Source organism: Danio rerio, chromosome 2 (assembly GCF_049306965.1).
Source record: "Danio rerio strain Tuebingen ecotype United States chromosome 2, GRCz12tu, whole genome shotgun sequence".
Taxonomy (NCBI): domain Eukaryota; kingdom Metazoa; phylum Chordata; class Actinopteri; order Cypriniformes; family Danionidae; genus Danio; species Danio rerio.
This window is the reverse complement of record NC_133177.1, coordinates 9,240,861-9,254,775: the sequence shown is the minus strand read 5'-3', so window position 1 is coordinate 9,254,775 and position 13,915 is coordinate 9,240,861. Positions and strand designations below refer to the sequence as shown.

Genomic DNA, 13,915 nt, shown 5'->3' with positions numbered 1-13,915 from the left:
AAGGCACAGTTGTAAATAATTAACAAACTATTAACTTTTATTTAACAAGTCATTTATAACTTGTTAACTGACAGTTTATTAATGGTCTATTAACTAGTTATAACGGATAGTTATTCTAAAGTGTTACCAGCATTCTAAAGTATGGCTATATTTTACAAGCAAGGATTCTGACACACCAACTTGCAGCAGATGCTTTACAAAAATTTTGTGTAGGGGAGAAACACGTCAAACTTATGAAATGTGAGGGCTCATGGAATCATCTTAAAGGTGAGGAATGGACTGTCTTTGACAGCTTGTGACATCATCTGACACATTATCTGAGTACGTTAACATGGACACCAATACTCTGATTTTAAAACGATTAAGACAATACTCTGATCACAAGTCCACTACATAAACAGTGATGTTTGATCTTAAAGAAGCACGGACACAAACTGTGGAGTAAACATTAGGCTGGTGGTGACACAATGATGTTAGTGATTTATGTGCTGTAACATGTAACTGGGAATCATGAATGTAACATTCAAAAAGCAACTTGTGTAAACATCTGAATCATATTATTGTCTTATTCAGATTAAATTAATAGATCCCTGAAATCATTACATCCCTGATGTCCATGTAAAAGTAGTCACAAGCCCCAAACCCAGAAAATAAGGTGTTCCCTGATTTTGATGATAGCCTTTCCACAGGTTAGTAGTAAGGTAATGTAATGTTAATAACATAATGCAAATCTTGCATTTATGCTAACAAACAAATGATCAAAAGAAATATTATAATGCAATTCAAATATATAAAATATGAATTGATATTTACTATAAACGTATTATAAATATATATTTATATTGTTCAATTATAATGATTAAAAATAAATAAATAAATAAATACATATATATATATATATATATATATATATATATATATATATATATATATATATATATATATATATATATATATTATTTTATTTTTTATTTTTATTTTTTCTATACAAATTTTGATTACTTTCATAACCGTGAGCTTGACCAGAGCATATTTATTTCAGCATATTGCCCTTTTATATAAATGGTTCAGGCTCATTCATTTATTAAAGGTGGCAGAGTTCAAAAGGCGCAGATCACAGGAGTGACCTGTTGCCCACACGCCGCTTTCCTCAAACACTTTTCCAATAATGCCATGTCTGCATCAGCAAATACATTTCTGTGATGCTCAGTCCTTCTGGGGCCAGAAATCTTCCATTATTTCCTGTGGTCTCAGGTGCAAAGTTTATTCCTTAATATATGATCCCAGCCTGGTTCAATCTCATAGCACGAAGAACAGTTTATAAAACAGCTGCTCTGCTATTTCCTAAAGGCTCATTTAGTTGACTTCAAGATGTATTTATGAGTGATTATAACACTGAAGGTATGTTTTGCATCTTCTAGATCGATGGTCACCAATCCTTTCACCCACAATTATTAACCATAAAGGAAAGATCTACCCATTAAAACACTAACAGAAAGATAAAGCTACATTTTTTATTTGTTTTTTAAGTTTGAGACCTTTCATTTAACATGTAAAAAGCACTAGCTTAACCTACTATTAGTTTTTGTAACTGAATTAATTCATTCTTTATTTCTATAGTGCTTTTACAATGTAGATTGTGTCAAAGCAGCTTCACATAGAAGTTCTACTTAACTGAAACTGCATCAGTTTAGTTTTCAGAGTTGAAGTTCAGTTTAGTTCAGTTAATTCATTCATTTTCTTGTCGGCTTAGTCCCTCTATTAATCTGGGGTCACCACAGCGGAATGAACCACCAACTTATCCAGTAAGTTTTTACACAGTGGATGCCCTTTCAGCCGCAACCTATCTCTGGGAAACATTCACACACATATTCACACACAAACTCATACACTACGGACAATTTTAGCTTACCCAATTTACCTGTACTGCATGTCTTTGGACTGTAGGGGAAACCAGAGCACCCGGAGGAAACCCACATGAGCGCAGAGAGAACATGCAAACTCCACACAGAAACGCCAACTGAGCCGAGGCTCGAACCAGTGACCCAGCGACCTTCTTGCTGTGAGACGACAGCATAGTTCAGTTCAGTGTGGTTTAATTTTCACTGCTGAAAGTCCAAACACTGAAGAGCAAATCAATTGATGCGCAGCTCCAAAAGTCTCAAACCAAACAAACCAGTGACGACAGCGGCGAGGAAAAAAATTTCACCAATTGATGAAAGTAAAGGAAAAAAACCTCAAGAGAAACCAGGCTCAGTTGGGCATGACCATTTCTTCTCTGGCCAAACTTCTTGTGCAAAGCTGCAGGCACTGAAGGCTGGAGAATGCCGGACGTCCATAGTGGAGAAGCTGCAAGGTCACTAGCCGGTGTTCAGGCTGGAGCACGGGATAAATAGCCGCATTTCCACTGTCGAGTCAGTGCAAGCCAGGGCTTTTATCGGGCCGGGCCGTGCCAATAGCCAGGGAACATAAGCAGGGAGGCTGAAATCATGTTGCATTTCCACTGTCGGGCTAGCAGCTCGCAGCGCGTCAATCAAACCCTGCCCTCAGAACGTCCTGCGTCAGAACGAATCTGCATAATTAAGGGCGTGGCCACCTGAAAGACAGCTAGGGGTGCTTTCACATCAGTTGTTCGTTCTCTTTCTGTTGGTGAAGCGCTGTCAACAAATATTTTTCCTCCATATCCCATAATGCACAGCGCATCGGCCTACAGCAGCTGGATTAGTCCAAAAGGCACAGTACTTTTTGCTGTTGGGTCTATTTTAGTTTGGATCATATTCTCACCATAAAAACAACCGCTCCAGGGTTCATTTGAAACCGGACCTGCTTGAAGAGGTGGTCTCGGTACGCTTTTTTGGTCCACTTTTAGTGCGCACTCGAGTACGATTGCTGCATTCACACCTGCCCAAACTAACCGCACCAAGAGGGAAAACGAACTCTAGTGCGATTCAACCGAACTAAATGGGGCAGGTGTGGAAGCACCTCTACTGGATTTAGATCTGGTGGCTGTGGAGGCCATTTGAGTACAGTGAAATCATTATCATGTTTAAGAAACCAGTCTGAAATGATTTGATCTTTATGACATGGCGCACTATCCTGCTGGAAGTAGCCATCAGGAGATGGTACACTGGGGTCACAGAGGGATTTTCTGACCCTACCATCCGAATGTCACAATAAAAACAAGGCAACGTTTTACCAATTTTCTATTATCCAATTTTGGCGAGAGAGATCTGCCGCTCACTGGATATTTTATTTTTATCAGACCATTCTCTGTAAACCCTGGAGATGGTTATGTGTGAAAATCCCAGTGAATCTGTAGTTTCTGAAATGCTCAGACTAGCCTGTCTGGCACCATGCCACACGCACTTAAATCACCTTTCTTCCACATTCTTATGCACGGTTTTAACTGCAGCAGTTCGTCTTGACCATGTCTACATGCCTAAATGCATTGAGCCATGTGATTGGCTGATTAGAAATTTGCAACGAGCAGTTGTTACTAATAAAATGGCCGGTGAATGTATTTAGATTATTGATTTTAATACTTTATTAGCATTTATTTAAACTGAATGCTGAATTTGGACATTATTACTTCAGTCCAGTGTTATGGTCAATAGTATTAAATCAATAATAATAATACTAAAAAGAAATTGGCTGGCGGCAGGCCAGATTAGTTCTCCTGATGCTCTCGATGGCTACTCCAACCCTACTGTGAGAGTGTACTCGTTTATTCCGGGCACTGTATATATATAAAAATGGTAGGTTAGACCAGCGTGTACTCTCTGTAAGAGAAAACGCTGTCACTTTTTGTTTAGTGTTGGAAGACAGGGAATGGAGGCGTCAGCAGATGCTACAATGCACTGTCTATTATAGAGGCGACTGATGTCAAAAGGCATCAACTTCTTCCAGGCTGAGCTTCTCCAGTGCTGAGCTGAAGCACGACTCAGAACAGATGCAGATTTTGCATGTGCATGTCAATATGGTGGATGTCAGACCTCTGTGCTGTTTCATGTCAGAGATCAGTCAATAGTTGCCTAAAATATGTCCTGCAATTGAAACCTAGCTACCTCTCATAACAGTTGTAGCTCTGTCAGTGAAATCTTGTATGTTTGGTTTAATTGTGTTGGTTCTCAAGGAATTGGCAGCTTGATAGAATGCACAGGGATCTATCTTAACAGGCATTCCATCTTGTCATCTGCGGCCTCTTTCAATACAGGAAGTGATACTGCATTATTAGAGTCACTAGATTTATGACACCATTACTACTCAGTTAGTAGACGACAGAGACTTATTTTACATATCGTAAAACAGGGCATAATAGGTCCCCTTTTAGGACAATAAAATGCCGCAATATAAGAAAAGCTCTTCACTCTTTAACTGCAGCTTTAAAATTCCCACTGCACAGATAATGGACTCCTGTAGAATATGTGTGTTATTGTAACGCCGGGGAGTGACACTGACAACAGAAGGTAGGATCCAAATGCAGGTTTATTCAGAATAGTCAGGCAAGCAATAGTCAACACAGGTGCAAACAGATCTATACAGGCAGTCCAGAATCGTAGTCAAACACAGGCGAGGGGTCAGAAGGCAGGCGGCTAAACAGGAGAACTGGATAAACAAGGCTAAGATCAAAACACGGGAAAACAAGACCAGGGGTCAGTTCTTCGTACGTGGATTACTCAATTAGCTGGATTTGGATATTGACGATTTGACACGATCCAGGATCGTTTCGTTCTTCAAAGCTGATCCGAGAGTTGTTGTCATAGCAACAGTTCTGCTAGGTCAAACCTGATCGGAAGCAGGTTTAATTCATATAAACAGGATTAGATCGGCTTAGTTCAAGCAAAGATAATACAGAAAGTGTGTTCTGAATTCTGATATTTTCTTACAGTAGTAGTTATATACACTTGGGAAAATGGTACATATTTTTTAACTATATATATATATATATATATATATATATAAAGTTATAGTCATTAATAAAATAAATAAAGTTATACATATTAATAAAACTTATGCAATCTGCACCCTCGAAATGAAAGTACAAAGACTGCCACCTGGTGGTGCAAAGAGAAAACATTGATATGAACGTTTAAGATCGCTTAGTACAAATTGTGTATGATAGAAATGCACAATATGTGACTTTTTTTTAAAGCAATAATACATTTATGCAGTCATAAACATATTTTGATAATTAATAGTGATTTAATGCTTCACAAAAGTTGCAGGCGCCTTTACCAATATCAAAATGCTTTTGTAAACAACCAGTTATTCTTTACACTGATTAAAAAATGGCTACTATAAAGACAATATTTTCTAAATGTGGAACTAAATACACCGATATGCACTGAAATACATGATGAATACACTTGACACATGAAAGTGTAAAGCCTGCAGCTCACAACAAATGTGGAAGGTTATCGCGTATCATATTTAACAAACAGTTTACTGCTAATTTGATGTAATTTTGCTCACATGGATAATTGAATATTAATCAGATGATGTCATTACGCTGCTGTGCCGTCAGCCAATCGCTGCATTGCTGATCATGATTTCGAGGATCGATAGATCTGTCCTTCACAACACACGCAGCGATCTCAGATCAGTTTATCCAGACATTCTAATCTGATTCGCGAACTTGTTTGAAGAACCAAATTAGCGAGAGATCAGTTATCAAGATGAACAGATCCAGGATCTGTCTAATCATCTTAGATCATTTAAGCGAGGTATGAAGAACGGACCCCAGGATAACGCGTTGTAATGTCACCTTACAGATAATCAAGACTCGGCAAACTGGATGGGTTCATGAGTGGCTTATAAGTGGTGAGATATCAGTCTACGACAAGGTTCAGGTGGTGAATGCAATCAAGTTAGATGAATGAGCATGGGTGTCAGGGAGAAGTGCATGTATGAAAATGTATTCCAGGAAAAGGCGGAAGTGTAGTTCTAAGTGTGTGTTTGTGTGTGAGTGTTTACCAGCGACATCTGGTGGTTGTTCGCTGGTGAACATGACAGATATAGGCCGTTCTATTCATTTAATTACATCTAATGCAAAACACTTTTGTATGGATATATTACAAGTTGGCGATGCAGTGGCGCAGTAGGTAGTGCTGTCGCCTCACAGCAAGAAGGATGCTGGTTCAAACCTCGGCTGGGTCAGTTGGCATTTCTTTGTGGAGTTTGCATGTTCTCCCTGTGTTCTCCCTGGGTTTCCTCCATGTGCCCCAGTTTCCCCCACAAGTCCAAAAACATGCGGGACAGGTGAATTGGGTAAGCTAAAATTGTCCATAGTGTGTGTGTGTGAATGAGAGTGTGTTAGTGTTTCCCAGTGATGAGCATCTGCTGCGTGAAACATGTGCTGGATAAGTTGGTGGTTCATTCTGCTGTGGCAACCCCTTTTTTTAATAACGAAACTAAGCTGAAAAGAAAATCAATAAATGAATGAATGAATGAATGAATGAATGAATGAATGAATGAATGAATATTAAAAGCTTTGTCAGCTCCATGCTTTCCTGATTAACTTCAGGTAGCAATATTCAAATAAAATAAAATCTTCATTTTTATAGGACTTTTACAATATATATTATGTCAAAACAGCTTAACATTGATGAAGAAGAGATAGAAAAAAAAAACCATAACATTATTTCAGATTGAACATTCCATTATGTCAGGCAAGGAGCAGAGTTGTGGTAGAATGTCAGTGTTCTTTTAGTTAAAGGGCACCTATGATGAGCAAAAGGGCACCTTTTGTAAGCTGTTTGGACAGAATTGTGTGTGGGTAGTGTGTCCACGGTCATATTCGAGTGATATAAAGACAGATAAAAAGTCTCTTTTTTGAAATTTCCTGATGTTAAAATAGGATCCAAATCTCTTTTTTTTTGAGGCCCATCGCAACGTGACATAGAAGTGTGGTTTCCCCGCCCATCGAATTGATTGACAGCCACGTATTAAGTCAGTAGTAACGTGTATAAGCATATCAACAAGACAGGCCATGCACAAAGCAACTAAGATTAAAAGATCTGTTCAGCTCTCTGTGATCCTCAATCATCATCAAATGTGATTAAGAATGAGTTTTAAATTTAAGTTTATAAAAATTTAATTTATGCATACACAATGAATGTAAGCCTGCTAACTGATCAAATGACGGAATGTGTAAACTTAGTTTATATATATAATTAAATAAGAATAATAGTTAAAGAGCCCATATTATGGGTTTTTTAAAATGCCCTTCCATGTAGTGTGTAACACAGCTCTAAGTGAAGTGAAGTATCCAGCTAAGGCTTAAATCTGTAAGAGTACAGTGTTTAAAACTGTTGATTCATCTATAAAAGAGTCGACTCATAGTGCTTCAAACGAGTCCCCTTGAAACCGAGTCATTAGGTGTTTCGCCATGACGTACGAACGAAATCAAGTTATTCACGTGCACGTGCAAACCCGGGAGATTTCAAACCTGCAGCCCCGCCCTCTAACACAGAAACCCAGACACACACACATACACACACACACACACACACACACAAACATGCCGGTCGATTGAAGTCACACTGCAGATGGATATTATTGAGTCTGTACCCAAAGATGAAACCTCAGCATTATAACCAAGCAGTTGGAAACTACTGGAAACTTCTGGAAACTACATGCTACAAAGAATACTTCATCAGCGTTTGTTAAAGGAAGGATCAGTAAAGAGTAACTTACTGCTGGACATGTCAGGATGGGTTTCTTCCTCCATTTCTCAAGTGTAAGTAGTGCGATTAAAGTTGCCTCGTTTACTCTAGCTTGCAAATGTATTTAGTTGTGATTTGTTACTTGTAACCGCGTGTACTGTATGAAGTTAACTCGCTATATTCTCATATCGCGTGCAAAGTCACGGTAAAAACATGACGCATGCTGCTTTGTTTATGGAGCTTCGTGGAGGAGGGTAGTGTGTGTGTCTGTGTGTGAGTGTGTGCGCGCTGTCGTCCGGAGGTATGTGTGTGTGTGCGCACGCGTTGTCGTCCGGAGCAGGGTTAAGTGTTTGTGTGTGTGTGTCTGTGAAAAGAGCAGAGTGAGACAAGCTAGAAGATCTCCTCAACTGTTTTCTGAGTTTTTGCTCAATAAAATAGATAGACGTGTGTATTTTCAAGTCCATAGTCTGTATTTACATTGACCCACTGGCAGCTAAAATCCACGCCTACACTATCGAGCGTGTATGAACTGTGATTACTTTTATATTGCTGATTAGCTGTTGGGCATTTCACTCTCTGACTGAAGGCAGTCGACCAATCGCAACAGACTGTCATTGGTCCAATTAGCGCAGATTAGCTTCGCGCTAAGGAGGGGTTTGGGAACAAATGAATCACTGGACGATTCATACGGGAGTCGCTGGGATAATTAGGTAAAAATAAATGCAGATTATAAGACCATAAAAGTGTTTTTTCACCTTGCATGCATATTAAACTGTTGTTGGAGACCCTCACAACCAAGATATGACCCTATTTCATGTATTATATGGGCTTTTTAAAAGCCTGGGTGCTGGTCCACTCAGGGCTCTTATTTTGAGGGCTGTGTCACAAGCTCAGATTTGGTTGATCAATCAAAATAAAGTTGGCGTTTCAGCACCGCCTTCATGTGTATAATGAATTTTGAAGTCATTTATTCATTTTTCTACCCTAAATAAAAAAAAAATAAAAATCCAGCCAAAATCTCGTTTTTTTTGTTGTTTTTTGTGAGCAAATGAAAAACGGAAAAACTGCCGTTTTCTTTGTTTTATTTTATTTATTTATTTTTGAAAATGGATATGGATTGGATGGAAGATACCCTGATTATAATGCTTCCGTAATCATCTAATAGAACAGATTACAGAGCTAATGAGGTGCCAGCCGTGTTGATCATAAGCATGTGATCCTCTCAAAATTAGTTTATAAATGAACCACACGTGTGTGTTAGCCATTGTACAGTGTTCATATACCTACATCTAATGGGAAACACTTTGTATGGCTGTATATTTTAGTACCATATGCAATGGCAGGTATGACACTTTTGTTGGGTTTGCCGGCACTGCAGTCACATTCTGGATGATGGTAAAAAGCAGAGACTTATGGCGGCAAATAGTGCTAACAGAGTTCAGCAATTTAGAGTGGAGGGAGCATTTCAGGATGTCACAGATGTTATTCATGAAACTGTGTGAACTTGTTCATCTCTGAATGAGTCCACTGTGTTCGTCTCTTAATGAGTCCACAGAAGTTTTCCATTCGTGCACCTGTACCGCTAGAGATGATGATGGCAATAGCACTGTACAAGCTGGCCAGCTGTGTGGAGAACAAGGTCAATACCAGACCTGAGTCACAAAAGAGCACTGTCAAAAAATAGGTGTATTTATCCTGCGCAATAACCGTGGCACATGAATTCCTTATGGTGCCAACCGAAGAGCAAGTATGAGACACAGCAAATCAATTTGAAAGCGCGATCAACAACCCCCAAATCACTGTACATGTATATGGCACACATATTCTTATACTGCCAGCCTCCCAATCACATGCCTACTTTGGTCAGAATGGTGATAAAGTGATTAAGGTGTTTACATATCTGCATACTTTGATTAACACCCACGCCAGCTAATCTGAATATGCTTGCTGAAATTATGAGCTTAAAAACACTATTTAGATCTAAATATTTTTATATTCATTTACTTGAGGTAACGGGCTATCAATCTATTTTTAATAACTAACTAATTATTTAAACATTTTGTGCAATTAATCAGTCATTCATTCATTTTCTTTTTGGCTAAGTCCCTTTTTTAATCCAGGGTCGCCACAGCGGAATGAACTGCCAACACTTCCAGCACATGTTTCACGCAGCGGATGCCCTTCCAGCTGCAACCCATCTCTGGGAAACATCCATATACACTCATTCACACACATACACTACGGACAATTTAGCCTACCCAATTCACCTGTACCGCATGTCTTTGGACTGTGGGGGAAACCGGAGCACCCGGAGGAAACCCAGGCGAACACGGAGATAACATGCAAACTCCATACAGAAATTCCAACTGACCCAGCTGAGGCTCGAACCGGCGACCTTCTTGTTGTGAGGCTGCAGCACTGCCTACTGCGCCACTGCATCATGCACAATTAATCATGATTAGAATTTTTGTTTAACTTGTAACACAGAGTTCTTCATGTAAACGACAACAAAACTTGCAATAAACCATCAAGATTCTCAAACAGTTGGCTTGAAAGCCATATTTATTACAGAAATCAAAACACAGGCGTGTGTCATTTGGTTTTCAAAACAATCAATGCCATTAAAAAACAAAAATGATTTCCATGTTGGATTCTAAGTGGACTGAAAAAAATGCCAAAATACAAATATGAAAATTGGAAAATTAGAATAATAAAGTAATGAATACAAACAATTGTACTCATTGAAAAGTTGTATTGCTGACAGTTAATTAACTTGATTTATGAAGTAAAAACAATTTAGCTTTGTCCTCAGCAAGTCTTCACCTTATAACTATAAGGTTCTGACTTTTTTGTCAAACTTGAGTTATTGACATTCTTATTGAATGACAACTTATTTACATAATGGGAAGTTTTTTCTTTATATAAGACTTTTTCTTTAAAAAAACAAATGTTACACTCCTCCATGACCACCACAGTAGCTGCTCAGGATACGGCCTGGTCCAGGATAATGGAAACCGGGGGATCATCTCGCTGCTGGTCTTGAATCGAATCAGTGGCACTGCATAGTCTGAGGGCCTCGGGATGAGTATCCCCAGGTGGAAAAAGAGCATAAATAGAATAATTCTCTAGTTTATAGTGTATATAAATGAAATGCAAAAACCTGCGTGTGGCACATTCATGTATCATTCCGCTAAGTGATGCACTGAGTGTATGCTTTGCTAAAAAGATGGGTCATTAATCTAGTTTTGAACTGCAAGAGTGTGTCTGAGCAACATTATCAGGAAGGCTATTCCAGAGCTTAGGAGCCATATCTGAGAAGGCTCGACCTCCTTTACTCGACTTTGCTATTCTATGTACTACCAGAAGATCTTAAAGAGCGAGTTGGATTGTAGCGCGACAGAAGGTTGGTTAGATAAACAGGAGCTAGATCATTTAGAGCTTTATAGGTGAGAAGTATTATTTTAAATTCAATATGAAACTTAACTGGCAGCCAGTGTAAGGAGGATAAAATTGGGAGGAATAAAAATGATCATATTTTCTAGACCTAAAGACATAGAAAAGATTACCCAGGAGGAATATAAACTCAATTGGCGAACTAAAGTACAACAAATAAAAAAGTTGGCGTGCTTCCACCAGATTAAACCTGGGTATGAACTGGCCCCATACCTGACCAACAATAATAGCCCCGGTCAGATAAAGCTGATGAGCCGGTACCGTCTGAGTGGACACAGTCTGAATGTGGAGACAGGCCGACACAAGCGCAGCTGGAGGAGCCCAGAGCTCAGACTGTGTCCACACTGCTCTGCTGGAGTTGTGGAGGATGAGCTGCACTTCCTCACTCACTGCAGCACATATCAGACCAGATGCTTACTTCACACACATGTATCTAATTCTGCCCCAATTCCAGCAAGCTACAAATACGGAGAAACTCTATTATATTTTGGGAGCAAATGAAAAGTGCCTCCATCTAGCAGCACAGTATGTGTCCTCATGCCACCATATGAGAGAAAAAGGCTAAACCCCCTTACTTCCTTATCATTTATTATTACATTCATTCATTCATTTTCTTGTCGGCTTACTCCCTTTATTAATCCATGGTCGCCACAGCGGAATGAACCGCCAATTTATCCGGCAAGTTTTTAGGCAGCGGATGCCCTTCCAGCTGCAACCCGTCTCTGGGAAACATCCACACACACATTCACACACACACTCATACACTACAGACAATTTAGTCTACCCAATTCACCTGTACCACATGTCTTTGGACTGTGGGGTAAACCGCAGCACCCGGAGAAAACCCACGCGAAGGCAGGGAGAACATGCAAACTCCACACAGAAACACCAACTGAGCCGAGGTTCGAACCAGCAACCCAGCGACCTTCTTGCTGTGAGGCGACAGCACTACCTAATGTGCCACTGCCTCGCCCCATTTATTATTACATACTTTTATTAATCTTTTTTTAATGTTTGTTTATTATTACTTATATTTCTTTTATCTATATGTGGGCCATTCTTCAACTATGGGCACTTTTAGCCTTGTGAAGTTGAGTAAAAAACTTGTTCAGAATTAACGTAACACAGCCTCATTAGTTTAAACAATTTGTCTAGTTTTAAGATCTGTAAGAGGACAAACTTAGATAAAAAGAGAAACATTTTTTTTCATCGTGAACTGAACAAATGTCAATTCCACCACATCTCAATATACAGCTTATTTCTAAATGAAATTAATCACGGCAGTCAAACATTGTCTAAAATCATTTTTTTGCATCTAGTTTAACGAATCTTTCCAAAATATATATAATAATTATACAATTTTCACTGAAATACATTAGTTGTATGCTGAATTGTACACCTGTCACACTCTAAAATTGAATAATAATTTGGTTAAGAGCTTATTAGAAAGTAAATAAACTGAATTTGTATATTAAATAAAGCATAAAATTATACACTTTTAATATGTGATGAGAACTTTTTAATATATTTTTAAAAATGTTTGTGGTGATGGAAATGACATTTCAACAGTTTATTGTTGAAAAAATTAAAAATACAGATTAGCTTTGAATTGATGCTAGCCTTTCATTTATACAAAACAATCTTATATACCTTCATTTTGTTTGGTTTTTAAAAACATCTTTGAAGGTACAACATGTTTGGAAATGACATGGAATAAATGTATTTCCTTATCAAGCAATATTTACCTTGATTTTCTTGATTGAAGTGTTGTTTATAAAAATGAAAACTCCCTCCATCTTGAACATGTTCTCAGATGTCACTATTCATTTTCATAGAAGTCACCTAATTAATCTTTCACACAAACTTTTTAAAGCGACAGTACAGTGTTGTGATGGAAATGACACTGATACTGTGTGACAGCTATATTTTGTAAATAGTTTGTATACATATATATATATATATATATATATATATATATATATATATATATATATATATATATATATATATATATATATATATATATATATATATAATAGTCTCACATTAATAACTATAAAATATTTAGCTTATTTCACTAGTGCTTAATCAAGATACATAAATAGATACCAGATAAATAATATTTTAAAATATTTCTTTCATTGTTGAAGTTTAAAACTCTGGGTGTGCGACAAGGTGAAAACTGTGATTTTGACACCTAAAAGGAGGTTGAATAATAGGGAAAAAATAATAGAAAGCTAGTAAAAAAAAAAAAATTAAAGTAGGTTTTATTGTTAGTTTGACAAAGAAGGAGAAATTTGAACAAAATTATATCTATTTTTGGAAATCAAAGGACATAAAAGTGCCCGTAGTTAAAGAATTACCCATGTATGTTCTGTTTTGTTATTGCATTGACAACATTGTGATTTGTTTTACAGTCATGCCAATAAAGCTATTTAAATTTGAATTTGAGAGAGACAGAGAGAGAATCATCACATGCGTAATGAATGTCATCAAGGCATTTGTGTAGACAGAAGCCAGTTCAACAGCGGTTTCAATAACTGTGGCTAAGAATAGCTAGCCACAAATGCCTGACTAATTAACACACAGGAAGCCTTTGTGACGCGGTAGCCTATGCGACTGAAAGGGCTTCAGGTTCGTTCTGCAGTTACTGATACAGAACAATAAAGAAATGTCAATCAGACAGCAATTCAGAGCATTGTTTCCCAAACCTGTCGTGTCTGTCAAACCCCACCACTGCACATTTCACACATCTGATTCAGCTCAGCAGCTCATTAGTAGACACTGCAAGAACTTAA

The 13,915-nt window shown here is 38.0% G+C and overlaps 1 protein-coding gene across 1 annotated transcript in view; it reads left to right on the top strand.

The window, feature by feature from the left end:
- ak5 (adenylate kinase 5) overlaps positions 1-13,915 on the top strand; it is a 213,479-nt gene that overhangs the window by 148,306 nt on the left and 51,258 nt on the right. The window lies entirely within an intron of this gene.